We start from the raw sequence: 17,484 nt of genomic DNA, 5'->3' as shown, positions 1-17,484 counted from the left end.
TCCCTCCCCACGCTCTCTATAGGGTCCCCCGGTGACTACAGCAGCTGCTCAGCTGGCTTTGACCCACACAGTGTGAGTAGGACCTTGGGACCTCTGAGGGCAGGCGCCCCGAGGACTCCTTCCCTCCCCCGTGGCGCCGCGGCTGCAGGGAGTGGATGACAGATGGCACCTCCCTCTGCCTGGGAGACTCTGCCAACTGGAACCTTCCAGAGCACGTTGGCTATGCCACGTAGGAACCGTGACCTGATTTGGCCTGTCCTGTGGGAGTTCACCGGACGGGAGTGACCCCGATGCTGTAGGAGGTGGATTGACCTGGGTCCTGCAGGATGGGTGGGGCTGGGGGGCAGAGGATCAGGGGAGCGAGGGCCCGGAAGAACTGGCGGGCAGCAGGCTGCCCAGGGAGCTGGGGGGGACGCTCCTTGCAAAGACACGTCCCCGTTTTTCTTCCAGGGTAAAACCGCTCCGAGGTAAGCGTTCCGAATCCCCCTCCTGGGAGGAGGCCTCCCCAGCGAATCGTTCTAGTTCCGGGGACATGCAGCGTCCCTCGTCTGTAGCTTTTTCTTTGCTGTGGACAGGGATGAGATATTTCTGCTCTGTTTGGATCACAAAATCATCCAATTCTGGTGCATGGATGAGAGGAGGGCATCAGCAGTCAGGTGTCCTCAGCAGAATAATGGTCAGGGCACCTTATGTGACCTACGTCCTTGTCCAAGAGTCACCTCCAGGACGCAGTGACAGCATGTCACTGTGCTTTGTGCACAAAGACCAAGACCAAGACCTAATGACCGAGTGCTTCTGGTGAAGCCGGACCAAGATCCTTAGCAGGAGTTTAAAAGTGTCCTTGTCCCCCCAACACAGGCCACACTCTTCTCTGTCCCTTCCATGGACTCACATGGCCTCCGTACCCATGAGTCAGGGGACCAAAACTGTCTCCTCACTCGGGCGGCATTTCAGGAAAACACTGAGACGAGCGTCCCCGTGGCTTGTCCAGGGAAACCCTCGTTGCCATCTGACTCGTGGGGCCCACAGCAAACCAGAGGAGCCCAATCCCAGCAGGCCCCTGCGGCTGTCCGTCCAGATGCTGCTCTGGGCTTCCAGGGACCGAGGGGAAGAACCATGGCTACGCTTCACCCACAGATGACTAAAGAACCTTCTCTGGGGCCAAGAAGCGCAGGTGCAGATGTTTTCTCTGTGTGCTGCGTTTTATGGGCTGCAGACTCCTATCCGAGGGTGATAAGAGGCTCCGGGCGATTGGCTCTGCTGACTGGAGACGTACTTCACGAACTCCAGTGTGAGGCACCTCGGGACGAATCACACACAGGAGCCCGCTCCCCACCAGAGGACGCGTGTGTTGGCATGAAGACACACGCGCACACCCAGATCCTAAAGCCGCTCAGGCCCCTGAGGAGGAGGTGGTCATCAGATAACTGTCGACCCCACTTCCCCAGTGACATTAAAAGGCGAAATCCCATCGGAGAGGAGAAGGGCCTCCGGGAGGAGCCTGGGGAGCGTGCAGGGGGCCTGGCCCACAGTCCTGGGCAGCACCCCTGCTCTGTCGAGATTCCCCTGTGGGCATCCTGGGCTGAGCCCTCTCCTCCTACCCTACCCAGAACGCCCCCTGCACTCCTGGTCCCTTCAGAAGGGCACTCCCAGGACAAACTCCAACCATGGTGGCGCGTCACCTTAGCCACCACATGGTGGCTGAGGCCTGGCCTGGCAGGGCCGGGCCATGAAGCCGGCGTCTGGGGGTGTTGAACACTGGGGGGTGCTGGACTTCCGAAAGCTTTTTAAGTGACATTTCACAGCCTGCATCTCCTGTCCCATAGCACAGTCCCTCCAGGGTCTCATTCTTCTCCGAGTCCCCCACCCCACCTGCACGTCATGAGAGAGCGCTTCCGGGAGGGAGGTGGAATTTTCCACCAGAGGGTCAGCCTCTGTTATTTCTTCTTCTTTGAAGTGGATGAAATCGAAAGCTCTTGGAAGCTCCTGAGACGGACACTCTTGAGAGATCTGATCGAGGCCGTCATGTGAGATGAGTCAGTGATGGGGAATTTCATAGGTAGAGAAAATGAGTCACGCAACACTCAGTGGCCAGGTCACTGTGGCTTCCTCCTCTGCCCTGGAGGGGTCCCAGCTTCCCTCTGAGCCTGGCTGAGGGGTGCCCCCAGGCTCCGGGGGGGCCTTTCCTGGCCTCTGCCTCCCCCTCTCAGAGCCGTCGCCGCCTGGCTGGCTGTGGTCTTGGCTGGTGACTCTTGAAGTCAGGCTGAAAGACTGCAATGGAGACGTGGGGTTTAATGCCATCAACAGCCGGTGCAAAACCCGCCCCGTCTGGGGGGACGGTTCATCCTCCGATGAGCAGAAGAAACAGGAGGAGAAAGGACAGAGTGTGTGTGAGAGAGGGAGAGGAAGCTTCTGGCATCGTCCCCAGCATTTCACCCACAAACTGGTTTAGGCCAGTGAGACAGGATGTTCTGCAGAGCAAAGATCATGTGACCACCGGGAGCAAACAGATGGTGTATCATTAACAAACTGCAAGGCGGCGGTTCCCCGTCTCTCCAGGGTGTCAGCGACCGAGGCGATTTAATTAAAAACATAACAAAAATAAAATAAGAAGTGACCAGGGCCAAAGTCTCCTCCTATTCAGACTCAACCTGGTCAAGAATGTGGAAGGGGCAACCCCTCTGATGCCCGGCCACCACCTGCCCCTGGACTGTGACTGGTCTGCAGACCGTCTGCACCATCAGTCCTCCAGCATCCTGATGGTCACTGTGGCTGCAGTGGGGGTGGAGGGTGGCTCCAGGACAAGATGAGGACGGCTCCCTGCCCAGCAAGCAAGCCGAAGGGAGCCCAGAGCCCCAGGACCGGGAGAGGGTGTGCAGGGAAGCCTCCCTATGCACTAGCAGTGGCCAGGGTCACGCTGGGTCTGAGCAGCAGCTTCCAGCTGGACCAGGAGCCCATGCAGGAGCTGTCGGAAGACCCCGAGCCCCATCGATGGCGTTACCCCAGCAGATCTCAGGCCTCCGGGTCACAAAGCCATGGCCAGGGGTGAGTTGTGGGGACTCAAGACTCAGCAAAGTCCCTGCTCCACATTGGCCCATGGTGGTGGACCGCTCACTGAAGTCAGTTCAGGTTGTCACCTGGAGTGTCACCTGGAGGTCTGGCTCAGCACTTCCCGGGGGAGGAATGAAGAGGAAGACAGGAGATGGCCCAGGACCCTCGGACAGGGCTCCGCGCTGCTCTCCAACCAGGGCCTTCGGCTGAGGGAGCACCAGGCAGGGCCGTCAGTGAGCGAGCCCGGGCTCCCCAGGGGGCTGCAGATGGCAGGAGCAAAGAGGACAGGGACAGACAGGGGCAGGGAGAAGGGAAAGAGCCCAGACCCGCAGGGAACAGGGAGAAGTTCCACAGAGTCACAGAGCGGGCTCAAAGCTAGTGGGGTGGGGGACGGGGGGGGCAGCTTGCAGAGAACCATGTGGCCGACGTCATGGGCTTGATCCACAGGTAACGAGGAGCTGGAACTGAGTCCGTGAGAGGGTCGGCCCTCCCTCCATATCCACGGGCGCCCGTCCAGGGACCCACCTAACGCTGGTCAAAAATATCAGGAAAAGAATCGCATCTGTACTGAGCGCGTGCAGACTTTGTTTTTTGTCATTATTCCCTAACAACCCAGCGTAACAGGGATCTACCAGCACGCACACGGCACTGGGAATGACACAACCCAGGATGACTTAACGAATAGCGGCGGGAACTCGTAGGTCGTGTGCCAACACTATATCCATTAATCCAAGGGACTTGAGCATCGATGGATTCCAGCATCTCGAGCCTGTCCACCCGGCCACAGACGGTGACTGTGTGTGTGTTAAAGTGTCCTTTGGCAACTTCAGTAAGAATCTGGAGGAGCGGTCTTCACTTCGCCATCTATGAGATCAGTCTCGGTCCAGATGTAACTCGGATAAATGACGTGTGCACCGTGACGCCTACGAGAAGCCCAGAGCTGACTCAAAGGCTGTGGAGAGAAATACGCACCTGTCCTCGGGGAGGGAGGGCCCGGTGTGCAGGGTCACGGGAACACGCCAACCCACTCCGCCGTCTCTCCACTCGGCGGTGGTGCCTCATCTGCAAGACTTCACTGAAGTGCCCTTCACTAGACGTGGGGATGGCAAACCAGACCCCGTGACCCCTGTTCTATCACATTCTAGAAGGAGAAGGCACATGGACAAACTAAGAGCTAGACCTTGTCAGGTATGGTTACTTCAGGTTGATGGGGTGGGAAGATCTCCGTTGTTTTAAGTGTAAACTGAACGACTAGAAGATTCCAGGCACACGATGATTTGAGAAACAGCCTTCCAGGAAGAAGGGGCTGCTCGTGCAAAGGGCCTGAGGTGGGAATGAGTCTGGTGTGTTTTAGGATTTAAGGTCAGTGGGGCTGGGGTGTGGGGAGCAAGAAATGGGTGTCAGGGATGTTGACAGGAGCCTGTTGAGAAACCTGGTTATTGTGGGCCTGCAGACAATGCAGCATCGGGGAATCTGTACAAAAAAGCAATTTACCTCCAGTTAGCAGACCCACAAGCAAAGAAAGCTTTGGCCATGTTGTCACAGAGTCAAAGGAATATGAACTCACACGTCTGAAGTTGTAACGGACTGTCCAGGGCTTGTGTTTCATGCTTTATGGTTGCCTGCTTTAGCCAACGTCAGCCAACCCCTGCAGGTCTCACAGGCTTAGATTCTAGGACTTCTGCTCTTCTTAAGTGCTTTGCTGCAAATGCCAACACCAATTAATAGTTCTACAGCCACAATTAATAATCCTACGTGCGTTATAAAGAATGACAGTTTCTTTGCGCCAACACCACACAAACGCTTTCATGATGTGTACGCACTTGTACGCACCGAGCATGACTGGAATGTCTTCCCCAAGGACTTGAAGTTTAACTCATAATGACCTGAGAGAGAAAATACGCCTTATTTGGGGAAGTTCTGTTTGATCTAGCTGTGGAATCCAGACAGATGGAGCGTGTGTTTATTAACCAGCCTCCACAGAAATGCTTGGCCCTTGGAGAGATGTCAGAGCTGTACGTTTCTTGCTGCAGGTGCTCAACCATCCCGGTGAGCTAGACCTCCAGACAGAAGCAAGATTGGGTAGGATCGGCCATGAGCAAGGGCTTCGGTCACAAGGGCTCTGTTCCCCCTCTGTGGGCTTGCCAATTGCAGAACTGGGATGCCACCAAAATCTCTGTTGCTGATCATCTGTCCATAAAAACCCACGTCCTGGGCTGGGGATGTAGCTCAGTTGGCAGGGTGCTTGCCTCTCATGCACAAGGCCCTGGGTTCGATCCCCAGCACCACCAAAAAGAAAGGAAGAAAGAAAAGCTCATGTCCCTTTCCTCTATTCCAGTAAGCCTTCTTCCAAGAATCCCTTTTAAATTTTCCCACCTTAAAGTGATCATTTCCTTCAGTATTTTTAAGAAGATATTATTCAGATAATATTGATATTTGATATATTCAAATAATACTGATACTTAAAAATATCAAATGTAACACCTACAGGAATAAGAGTCTATAATTGGAGTCCTGGACCCAACACTCAGAGCAGGAAAAACTCACCCATAACTTGCCCCTACGTCAAACACTTGGCAAAGACGGTTCTGAGCCTTCTCCACTCACTCCCCTGAACCCAGAGGTAACTACAAGTTTAAATTTTGTGTTTATCATGCCATTGCTTTTTTTTAAGTTGTGTGATTTCTTTCCAAATGTACTTTTTAAATTATTATTATTATTTTTTTTACATAGTAAATAAACTTTATTTGTCTGTTCCTCCAAGATGACACTGCCAGTCACAGATTCGTGTACAATACCATTATGTATTGACTATTTACAATTTACAGTAGTATTTTTTCCTCTGAAAAATATAAGTACAAAAGCTAAGTAAACAATGAGGTACTGCCATTTGGGATTTATCATGTGTACATAGCTTAAAGAACTAGTCTTTAACAAATAGTCAACACATCAATCTAGGTAATAGTCAATTAAATGCTTTAATTATTTTTAAAAATCTGCTGTTTCATCTCAAAATGTATTGCACAAGTCTTTAAAAAAGAAAAAAAAATCACTCTAAAAATAAATAAGAAAGACAAGCAATTCTTTAAAGGGAGGAGAAAAAAATGGAAGAAAGAAACATTATTGAGTCCATAAATCAGGTTAAGTTATTCAAAATATCTTTTAAACAACATAAAACTCTTCCCAACAGAAACTGAAAAAAAAAAACCAAACTATTACCATATCTCCACTGATAAAAATCTATTTAAAAAGCAGTCTGCAATATATCTGTGGGTCAAAGTATCATTCATATGCAAAAAAAGAGCAGATTTTAAGCATATAGTTTGAGGCATTTTGAGAAATGTTGCACCCCTGGACCTACAAGCTCATGCAGGAAATGCGTCATGCATTCCTGTCACCAGGAGCCCTTTATGGCCTCCAGCCCGCCCCTCACCTGCCAGAGCCCCCCCCCCCCGCCACAGACACTGTTTTCTTGGTCTTCAGTTTGCCTGAGAACTGCACACAAATGGATCATAATATATATATATATATATATATATATATATATATATATATATAAATATAAAATATATATATATAAATATGATGGAATATGTATATGTTAGCATATGTATATATTATACATAGATAGAAGATGTATATATAGAGATAGGATATATAGGCATATATTTTCTACATATATATATTAATATATATAATATAATATTTTATATATATATATATATAAAATATGTGGCGGCCATGCCTGTAATTCTAGCAACTCTGGAGGCTGAGGCAGGAGGATTGCCAAGTTCAAAGCCAGCCTCAGCAACTCAGCAAGACCCTGTCTCAAAAAAGGAAAAAAATGGCTGAGGATGTAACCCAGGGGTAGTGCCCAGTACCAAAACAAAGTAGTCATATAAACGAAGAGCCATGGGGCAGAGTCTGGGAAAGAAAGAGTGTCAAACATGAAGCCCCTGTGTCCTCATCCAAGTCCCCTCCTGGCCTCGGTGTGGGGCAATGTGCAGGGCGCTGCTGAGCCAGGAAGCTTGGCCACGCTGCAGCTCCAGGTGCTGGTGGTGGCCTGGATACACGGGCAGGACCACTGGGCGGTATGCACGTCACTGCTCCTGGTCTCCAAGGATGTCAGGTGGCACCAACCCTCTGATGGCTTGGCTGGTCTTGATCACTTGGCCAGCCCCGCCCTACTCATCTCATTAGCATAGACTCAGATGTGGTCCAAGGGGCCCACCATGAGTCGTTCCATTAATAGGACTATCAGGTGTGGCCCAAGTGGCCCACCATGAATAACCAAGACATTCCTGTCACTCAAGAAATTTCAAGGGTTCGAGGCAACCTCCCAGGGGTTGAAACAAAAGGTAGGACATTTATTTTTCCAGTACTGGAGATTGAACCCAGGGTGTTGGGAGTCCCCCGGCTCCAAAGACTAATTTTCCCATCCCTGCAGAAGAGCCGTCCAATGGTGAGCCCTGCTGACTCACATGATCCTTACCCACCAATCAGTCTAGCCCTGCTGACTCACGAGATCCTTACCCACCAATCAGTCTAGCCCTGCTGACTCACGAGATCCTTACCCAAATCAGAAAGCACCCCGTGCCAACTGTCAAACCTTAAACTGTTAAACTGTCATAACTGTCAACCCCCCCCCCCACACACACACACACTCTATAAATATGCAGAGCTGTTCCTCAATAAATGGGCACTTCTTCGACGACGAGCCTTGTCCGGTCGTTCCTTCACAGGGTGCCTACCACTGAGCTACATCTGCGGCCCTTTGTATATCTTGTTTTGAGACTGGGTCTTGCTAAGTTTTTCTGAGGCTGGCCTCGAACTTGTGATCCTCCTGCCACAGTCTCTGGGTCGCTGGGATTACAGATGGGTGCCATGTCCACAGCAGAAATCTCTTTAACTAAATTCTCTGCTACACAGTGACATGGATTTTCCTGATGTCGGTCCATGCTTGTATTCCTGGGAAGATACAACACCCTTGTTAAAACGTTGCTGGATCCTTTTTGCTAATCTTTAAATGGATTTTCCATCTGTGTCTGTGAATGAGGTTGCTTAGGACTTTCCTTTCTCTATCTTGTCCTTCACTAGTGTGAGTTCATAGAATGAGCTGGAGAGTGTTCTTTCTCTCTGTGCTGGAAGGATTCTTGTTAGATTGAGCAATTAGTTCCCTGAAAGATTTGAAGAACTCAACTGTGAAATCTGACTTGTGTGGTTGTGGCCAGAATTTCAAAACCATTTCAATTTCTTTAATAATTCCAGGATCATTCAAGATTTCTATTTCTTCTTAGGTTAGCATGAATGTTATATTTTTTCTAGGAATATTTCTCTTTGATATAATTTTCAAAGCTATCCATGAAATTGTTTCTTGTATTTTCTTTTTATTATCATTTTTATTTTTTCAGTTTTTTTTTTCTTTTTTGGTACTAGGGACGGAACAGGGCCTCACACATGCTAAGCACATGCTTTATCACTGAACTACACCTCAAGCCCTCCTATCAGTTTAATCTCTGCTGTGTTTATAGTTAAATATCATATATATGCTGTGGTTTGCATGTGTTTGTTCTCCAAAGGCTCATAAGTTGGAAGCTGGGTCTTCAGTGTGGCTGTGTTGAGGTTGCAGGACCTTTAAGAGGTGGGGCCTTGGGGGAGGCCTTTAGGTCTTTGGGCGTTCTGCTCTCAGAAGGGATGAAGGTGATTCTCCTGGGACTCCCAGTTGGTTCTCAAGAGAGTGAGTTATTATAAGATTGAACCTGGCCCGGGTGCAGTGGTGCACACCTGAAATCCCAGTGTTCCAGGAGGCTGAGGTAAGAGGATCTCAATTTCCAGGCCAGCCTGGGCAATTTAGAAAGACTCTGTCTCAAAATAAAATAAACATCAAAAGTGCAAGACATGTAGCTCTGTGGTTAAGTGCCCCTGGGTTCAGTCCCCATACTGCCAACACCTAAGTGACATGAAATAATACTGATAATAATAGTAGTGAGCCTGCCCCGAAAATCACACTCTTCCTCCCCATCTTTCTCTTGTACATGCTGTTTGTCATGAAATCATCACCAGAGCCTAGCTGATGCCAGCACCATGCCCTTCAACCTGCACAACTGTGAACTAAATCAACCTTCTTCTTTATAGAGCTACCCAGCCTCAGGCATTTAATTATAGTAATGCAAGGTGGACTAATACACCCATTTTCTTCTTTAAATTCTTCTCTTTCTCATTCTTTGATATGAATGGTTTCCCCCATTTTTAGATGGAGTTAGCTTATTGATATTCAGCCTCTATTATTTGCAACTAATATTTGTATTTAAGACTATGCATTTCCTTCTGAACACAACTTTCCTTGTAATATAAAAGTTCTACATGGTTTTATTATTGTTTTAAGTATTTTTAAGTTTTCATTACAATTTCTTTGTGAAACATGGATTATTTAGAATTCTGTTTTTAAATTCCACAATATGGAAACATCTTAATTTACATTTTGTTGTTAACCTCTACTCCGTTGCATTTTGGTCAGGCTAGGGATGTAGATCAGTGGTAGAGCACTTGTCTACCAAGTATGAGCCCTGGGTTCATTCCCAGTATCAAAAAATAATTTTTTAAATCACTTTTTGTTCAAAGAAGTGAGAGGTAAGAAACCTATTGTTATAAAATGGGTTGAGGGTGGGGCGGGCTTAATTTGTGTCCATTTGGAAGATATTTTAAATCAAATTGTCCAAACATATTCATTATTTTTTGCTCTAATTAACCTACCAATTGCTGAGAGAGAAATATTCTCATGTCTTTCTGGTGAATTGAAACATTTTGCATTATATTCTCAGAGTGTGTGTGTGTGTGTGTGTGTGAGAGAGAGAGAGAGAGAGAGAGAGAGAGAGAGAGAGAGAGAGAGAGAGGGAGGGAGGTCGACGTCGTCACGCCAGTTCTCTTGCTGAGTACTTTCCTGGAGTGTCTTTTCCCATCCTCTTATCCTCAGTGTTTCCGGTTCACCTCGCTGTGTGTTCTCCCAGCAGTTTCTCCTGGTAGGACGGCCTCTGCCTTTTAACTCGTGGGTTTAACCCATGTATGTTTGGTAGGTTGTGAATATTGTAACGTAGGGTTTCCCTCCATCTTAGCACCAGGGTGTTGCACAGCGAGGCCAAGTTCGTCCCTCCCTGCCCCTCACCAGAGCCTGTGCCCTGACATTTGGGGACATCGTTACCTTAGGCCCTCCCTCAATAGTGCATCTATTAACGGTTTTGCATCTTGAGAAAATGCTATTTTCTGGTTAAGTATAGAGAGGAAACCAAATCCTTGGGAAATGGGTGAACTCACATAATCCACAAAGCTTTTCTCAGAAACCCCAACAGACAGCATGGTGCTGGGGGAAGCAAAGGGTCGAGTCCTCCTCTGCCCCTTCCAGCTGCGTGATTCGGGTGAATTCCTTAAGCTCTCCAACTGTTTCTCCTTCTGGAAACCAAGAACGATCATACCTGGACTCTTGGCAGGCAAGAGAGAGTCTGGACACAGCAGGTGCTCAGTGGACGTCCCCCTCTCTCCCCTGCACTTCCCCGGCCTGTGGCCCTGATGACGACGACGAGAACATCTCGTAAAGACCACAGATGAGAGGCAGCGGCACGGGTCTCACTTGGTAGAATCCTTCCTGACTTCGGTGATTCATGCAACACCAAGAAAGATTCCCAAGGTCCCGGCTGACAAAGACGTGGCAGATCCACGCCGGCCGCCTCTCACCGCCGTCCCTGCTGGCGCCCCCCGTGGAACTTCCCTTCTGTGAGGCTGGGAGATGGCGAGGCTGGGGGCACTGCCAGGCCTGCCTCTCTGTAGGTGGCCATGTGGGTGCAGCCAAGGCCACGGTACGAGTTTGACTTGGTCTGTTGACCTCCAAGGGTTTCGAGCTTTATTTGATCTGTTGGCGGCAAAAGTCCTCGGCCCTGGTGACCTCAGCCAGGACCCACGGTCACCCGAGGTCACCCGAGGTGACCCGTGCCGTCCTCTGTCAGGAGTTAAGAGTGTGAAAAATGGTCCTTGGCCATGAACATCTGCACTAGGAGCTAAATTCCTTCTCCCTCTGCCCATCTCTCTGGCGGAGGTGTGACTCAGCTGCTGGCCTGTCTCGTCACCTGCCGGTGACTCTGGGGCTTGGACTGCGGTGTGGAGGCGCAGAAGGTAGGGTGGGCAGGCGGGGCTGGGCTCGCTGGCTCTTCCGCTGCTCTGTGTGTGGTTGGCGGTCTCCATGGTTAAGAGTCCAGAACAGTGTGCTCAGATCAAGAAAGACCCTTACGGAGGACAAAGAAGGACAGGATCATGACCAACTCTGCTGTTTGAAGAAATCATCTGAACAATCCAGAAGGTTCTCGTGCTCCAAACTTTGTTTCTTGGGGTCTGGTTTTTCTCCCTTCATCATTTTGAGAATCGAGTTGCTTAAAAGCAGTGAATCACGAGTTAAGACTCCCTGGTACCAAACCAGTAATGACAGGAACAGCGCACGGAACCCACTCCAGCGTGGACGCGTCCTGAAGCACCAGGGGCATTCCCTCGCTGAGCTCTTGCAACAGCCGGTGGCGCAGGTCCTCACCTCCCATCTCACAGCCATGGAGACAGGGATCCGCGAAGCTCCTCCCAGGCCACACGCCCACTGAACACTCACCCAGGCCACAGCCCCATTGCCCCGGCCCTTGGATGGTCCCGAGTTGAGCTTTGGCCCAGTATTTGGCCAAAATCTATTCTTTCAGTTAGGATTTGGGGCCGGAACCAGACGCCCACCCCGACAGGTCCTGTCTCCCTTGAACCTGGGCGCGTGGGGCAAAGGCTGGGGCCGTCCCTGAGAGCTCAGGGTCAGGGTCACAGATGAGGATGTAGCCAGGATATCGCAGACTGTTGTTCTGTTGCCTTTTAAAAAATAGGAAAGTGTTTGAGATGCCCCCCGGGGGAAAATACCTCCAACGCGCTGTTATCTTAAAATTCTGTCACCCCAAGAAGATACACATGCTACTACTTCAAGTAAAAAACTGCTACAGTAACTGATGACCGTGAGAGACGGGGATCTTGTGCCAAGACACTGAAGAACATCCCAAAGGTGAATAAAGAGGGAAACAGGTTGGCCACAGGCATAGTGAAGACGGGCCACTGTTGGCTGACCCTAAGAAGAGCACGTGTCACAAAGGTGTCAAAAGTGTACATGGCACTCAGTGAGGTCGAACACATCGTCCTCCCGACTGTCCTGGGATAGGTCAGCGATTTGCATCTATACTGCGACATCAGACATTAGAGAGCTGTTTTTCATTCATCGTTATCCATTTAGAGTACGAGTCTCTCGGAGAAAAGCCCCTTAAAGAAATCTTCCTGCCTCGCGGGATGGATTGAAAGGAGAATGTCCAAATTTCACAAAAAGAAAAAGTCCAGAACCCGGGGACGTGTCGATGACCCTTATCTGCTCTCTAGACAAAAGGTGTGCGAAAGGAAAGCATCAGGGGGACGGGAGACACGTCAAACCAGCCCTGATGGTCCACCTCCAGCTGGACGGAGCCTCTGGTCACAGCGCACCTCCCCCGCAGGAGTGCCGAGGGTCCCACGGCAGCCACAGTAGATCCTTCCACACCGTGAAGCTGAACCTTTCAAAAGCGTTCTGAGTTGAAAATATTAAAAATAAAGCTTCCTACGGCTTATTATGTCCCAGAGGTTGATTTCATGAGAAACAGTTACCTGAAGTCAGATATTGGCTCCCGTGGTTAAATATCCAACATGTGGCCAAAATGTGCATTCACTGAACCTTTAGTCATTCAATTTTGTAAAATAAGAATAAAATTTAAAGTCACCTTGGAATTACAAGACAGTGGTGACAGCAAAAAAAGTGACCATTCCAATACGGAATAGGGAAGAACTTAACTAGAATTGAGGTCAGAAGGTAAAGAGCATGGGATCCAAGATGACCACAAGCTGAGCAGCAGTCGGCGTAAAAAACAAGAAATAAAATGAGCAAGGCTAGTGTGTCTTGGGAGGGTAACTCCTCTTCTGGGTTTTGTGTCAGTCAACAGGGGTTGGCAAGGACATATAGACACTGGGCAGAGTGGAGACCTAATCATGAAAATGGGCTTTTCTTAGTGGATAAATAAATAAACTAGAATCGCTTCCTCAACAAGACAGTTGATAAAAGGTTATTTTGATCACTTTTTCAAGAATGTGACAGCGTTTGGTTTTGTTGAGCTCCATTTATGGTTCAGGCGGATTCGTGTCATGCAACTCCCACGTGCACAGAAGTAGGAGACGATATTGGCTTTGAAGAGTCAGGAAGTGCTGATGTTTAGTTGGTTTAGGTGAGAAGAGACCAGCAAGCCCGCAGCCGACAAAGACTGAAAAATCACCACAGGCCCAGAAACCACAGGGCCAACCACCATGGACAGAACCCTCCAAAACTGTGAGCCAAAATAAACCTGCCCTTTTATAAGTTGATTATCTCAGGTATTTTGTTACAGTAATGGAAAGCTGACTAATGGAGCAGCCAGTATGTGTATTGCCAAAGAAATACTGGGGAGTAAATGTCATAGCTCATTATCTTAGTAGAAGCTATCTTGTTATTCCCACGGCCCTGCCCCTCGTGACAAAAATGTAGCCTCAGGCCGGGGCTGCAGCTCAGTGGTAGAGTGCTTGCCTAGTGTGCACGAGGCCCTGGTAAGATGCCCAGCACCACCAAAGGAAAGATGAAGACAGAAAATTCAGTCTCTACGACTCAAATATAAAGTCTGCAACAAATGTCAAAATCGGCCAATGGATGGATTTAATCCACATTTTAGCAGAAATGGATCATTGCTTCACAGTTTCAAATGTGTACACCGATGCAGGGTTAAACCAGAACTGCCGTTTACACCAGCCTTTGGTGGCAGATGCCCCTGAACCTGTGTGAAGTCAAGTTTCTCTCGTTGAAACAGAAACCAACAAACTTGGGCTGGGGATGCAGCTCAGTGGTAGAGCCCTCGCCTAGCATCCTGAGGCCCTGGGTTGGATCCCTGGCACGGAAAACCAAACAAAACCCTAAAAAAAAATTTAAATTAATATTTAAATATTTATAAAATGCAACATTATGTCAACATTGTTAGTTTACAATTTATAATCCATAAAAGTCTCGTCACTTTGGAAGGCTATCTACAGGTGACCGCTTCTCCCCCGGCACAAATCCCCAAGTTTGCATGCTGACAGCCCATCATACATGAGTGGTGTGGAGCCTAATAACTTCAAGAGCAAAATTCTCAACGATGTTTCCTGTCTTTCCACGGAAGGAAGGAGAAGTGAGTTACGGTGGAGTCTGGGTGCATTTTGATGTGCCTGCTAGGTGTGGGCATGGCTGGGGTGGGGGTGGGGGGCACACCCTGAAAGAGTCCTTAGACTTAGGGGGTTTTAAAAACGGTCCTGAAACAGACAAATATTATATAGATTGTAATATAAATGCATATGTGCATTACATAAATGTATCCTTTTGTATGCTGCCAAAGATGGCACGAGGTCCACAAGGGGAGACTCAGGATGACCCCCACACTCGAAGACAACACTGTTAACGTTTTAATTTAAACACACTTTGGTAGTTGTTTGCATTAATCACAGTCGATTTTACAACAGTTTTATCCTCTCCCAAAAGAAGGCTTTCCCCCAACAGTCAGGGCCCCATCCCCAGCCCTGTTTTGTATTTTATGAGGAAACCAGGAGCCAGTGACAGTGGCCCACACCTGAGGTCCCAGCCACTTGGGAAGCTGAGGCAAGAGGGTGGCTCCAGCCGAGGAGTCAGAGAGGACCAGGCTGCAGAGGGCAGCAGCTGGTCCTACACACACACACACACACACACACACACACACACACACGGCAGGCAGGAGCTCTCTGGAGTAAGGGGATGGCGACACATGTGGGAACATGTCTGTGAACGGAGGGGGCTCCAGTCAGCCAGGGGACAGGTGGCCAGGCAGGAGGCCACCGCAGAGACCCCAGGATGAGCTGATGGGGGTGGGAACTACAAAAGCCGGGAGAGGGGCAGGTCCCAGGGAGAAGGAATCAGATGCGGCAGCAGAGTGGACGCTGGAGGAAGGAGGGAGGGGAAGGGTCGGGGACAGCACTGGGCTTCCTGAGGACTCCAGGCAGTGGCCAGCAAGGGAGAGCAAAGGCCTCTGGGTCACTGAAGCGCAGGACATGCTGGGAGGCCCCGCAGTTCCAACCACAGTTTGGCCGGCATGGAGGGCGGACTTAGCGCCAGTCACCAACCCAGAAATGAGAGGCCAAAGTGGGAGAGGAAGGGTGGACTCCAGGGAGAGGTCAAGAAGGGCCAGCAGCCCTCCTCCCCTCCCTTCTCCTTTCCATCTCTCCCCGACTCCCCTCTCTCTTAGCGAACCCTGTTTTTAAAGATTGTTCCGAGTCTCCACTTTGCGCTGCTGCCGTGTGTGTACTGGGGTAACTTTTAATCAGGGGCAATTTCAAGTTCACCGCGAAGCTGCCACCCAGCAGGAGCTCCGTGCTGGTCCAGAGGCCCCGCTCTCCTGGGCTCCCTCACACCAGCGCACATTTGTGCGGGTTCTGTGGGAACCACTGAGGGTGGACGAGGCACCGGGGCCCTGGACACCCGAAGGCCAATCCCAATCCCAGTCCCTGTTCCAGTTCCACCGAGCATCCCAGTTCCGTCCCCGGTGGCTTCTCCCCTGGGCCCTCATCCAGGAGGGCAGGGCGTTGAGTCACGGGAAGCTCCTCCGCCTGCGCCTTGCGCAACCGGCCTCCTTATCTCCTGCCTTAGGTAACCATGGCTCCCGCCTGCTCCTCCGGAAGTGGGCAGTCCTCTGGGCACCTCCCGCAGCCGCCGGCCTCTTCCTCCACACCCTTCTCGCCAGCTGCTCCTGTGCTGCCAGTAAGAGCCGTGTCCAGGGATGCGGCGCGTGGCCCGCTGCGGAGCCTGGGCATCGGGGCCACCACGGCGGCCTCTGTACTGCGGGGCGGGATCACCCGGGGCAGCCTCACCCTCTCAGTTGGGCTGTGACAAGGCCATCCTCTGGCAGCTGCCTCTCAGGAGTTTTCTGAGGAGTAAACAGATCTGTTAGGAGGATGAAATTTCCATATATGCAAAATGCATGTAAATGAGCATGTGCTAATGAGTCCACTCGGAGACGTGCTCAAGACAGTGCCTGGCGCGCAGTGAGTGCTCGGTAAACGGCTCCTACATGGGCATCTAGTACTGTGCCTGGCACGTGGGAGACACTGGCAGGACACTGTGGGATGGCGGAGTTCAGGGTGGAGGAGCATTGGGGAACCTCTCAGCAGTGGGAGGGCACAGAGCAAGGGTGACGGGTCCAACACAGCATTAGAGATGGACAGGCCACCTTTCATTCTGCACACTGTGGATGGGTAGAAGAACCAACACCAGGACACGGCAGTGCTCTGACCTGACCTCTGGTGTATGAAGGTGTGGGAGCACAGGTCAAGCCTCAGGCTTGGTGTAGCCAGCTGTGGGTGGACCTGAGGCCCCTTGTGGGGACAAAGGGGAGACCTTCAGGTTGATCCATCTCAGGGACAGTCCACTTTGGGCATCACCATCCTCACCATCACCATCACCTCCCGAGAGGGAGCACTGACTTCATGAGGTTCTAGGTGACACGTTTCACCGTGTCCCCTCATCTTTACTCCAGTGCCCACACTGGTTCGATTAGCTCCCCTGTGCAGGGGAGGAAGTGAGGCCAGAGAGATTCAGGGCACTCGGTCGGCAAGGGCCTGGGAGGGCAGACAGCAGGGCCTGTGGGGAGAGAAGGGGGACCTCCCCCTGAGACGAGGCAAGAATGGAAAGCGGCTCAGGAGGCCTGTTCCCCTGGCTTCCGCATGGGTTCCTGAGAAGGAAGATGGACAAGGAATCAGAGGTCATCTAAAGACCTCCCACAGCAGGAGCTGGGAGTTCTGCCAGGAAGGAGTGAGAGGTGAGTGGCTAGAGCCTGTGACTGCAGGCCTGTGTCTTCTAGAGCTTCCTGTGACTTGGGAGCAAGACGGAGAAGGGGGCTGGGCAGGAGTCGGGGAGGGGGGTGCTGGGTGATGTGCAGCCAGCACAGGTCAGAGGTGCCTGGCTCTGTGGGGGATGTGGGCATAGAGACGGCACTCCACCCACTCCACCGTAGAGAGGTCTGCTGCCCAGGAGGTCCCCTGCTGGTGAGTCAGTGTCCTCTGTTGATTCAGGAGGGAGTTCATGCCCTCAGTAAACTGGGAGCAGTTATGACCCAAGGCAGGAGGTCCAAGGCCAGAACCTTGGGACCGGTCCACCTGTGGGGAGGAGGGAGGAGAGGTGGCCGGGGATAGCCCACCAAGGAAGTGTTCAGAGAAGCCGGAGAGAAAACACAATACCTCTGTGTCCCAGAGGCCCGGGGAGGACAGCCCTGGGAGGCAGGTCCCCAGATTCACAAAAGAGGTCTCAGGGGACAAGGCCGC

At 50.8% G+C, this 17,484-nt stretch overlaps 1 long non-coding RNA gene and 1 other non-coding gene across 2 annotated transcripts; both read left to right on the top strand.

The window, feature by feature from the left end:
- Positions 1-366: 366 nt before the first annotated feature.
- LOC131423414 (uncharacterized) lies at positions 367-5,814 on the top strand. Its single transcript, XR_009224932.1, has 2 exons — positions 367-3,045; positions 3,499-5,814. It is a non-coding gene; the product is annotated as an uncharacterized LOC131423414 (long non-coding RNA).
- Positions 5,270-5,342, top strand: Trnae-cuc (transfer RNA glutamic acid (anticodon CUC)). Its single transcript has one exon. It is a non-coding gene; the product is annotated as a tRNA-Glu (tRNA).
- Positions 5,815-17,484: the final 11,670 nt, after the last annotated feature.

This window comes from Marmota monax, unplaced genomic scaffold (genome assembly GCF_021218885.2).
Source record: "Marmota monax isolate L192 unplaced genomic scaffold, Marmota_monax_Labrador192_F-V1.1 WCK01_AAM20220418_F8-fsc00080, whole genome shotgun sequence".
Taxonomy (NCBI): domain Eukaryota; kingdom Metazoa; phylum Chordata; class Mammalia; order Rodentia; family Sciuridae; genus Marmota; species Marmota monax.
This window is presented reverse-complemented; position numbering and strand designations above follow the sequence as displayed.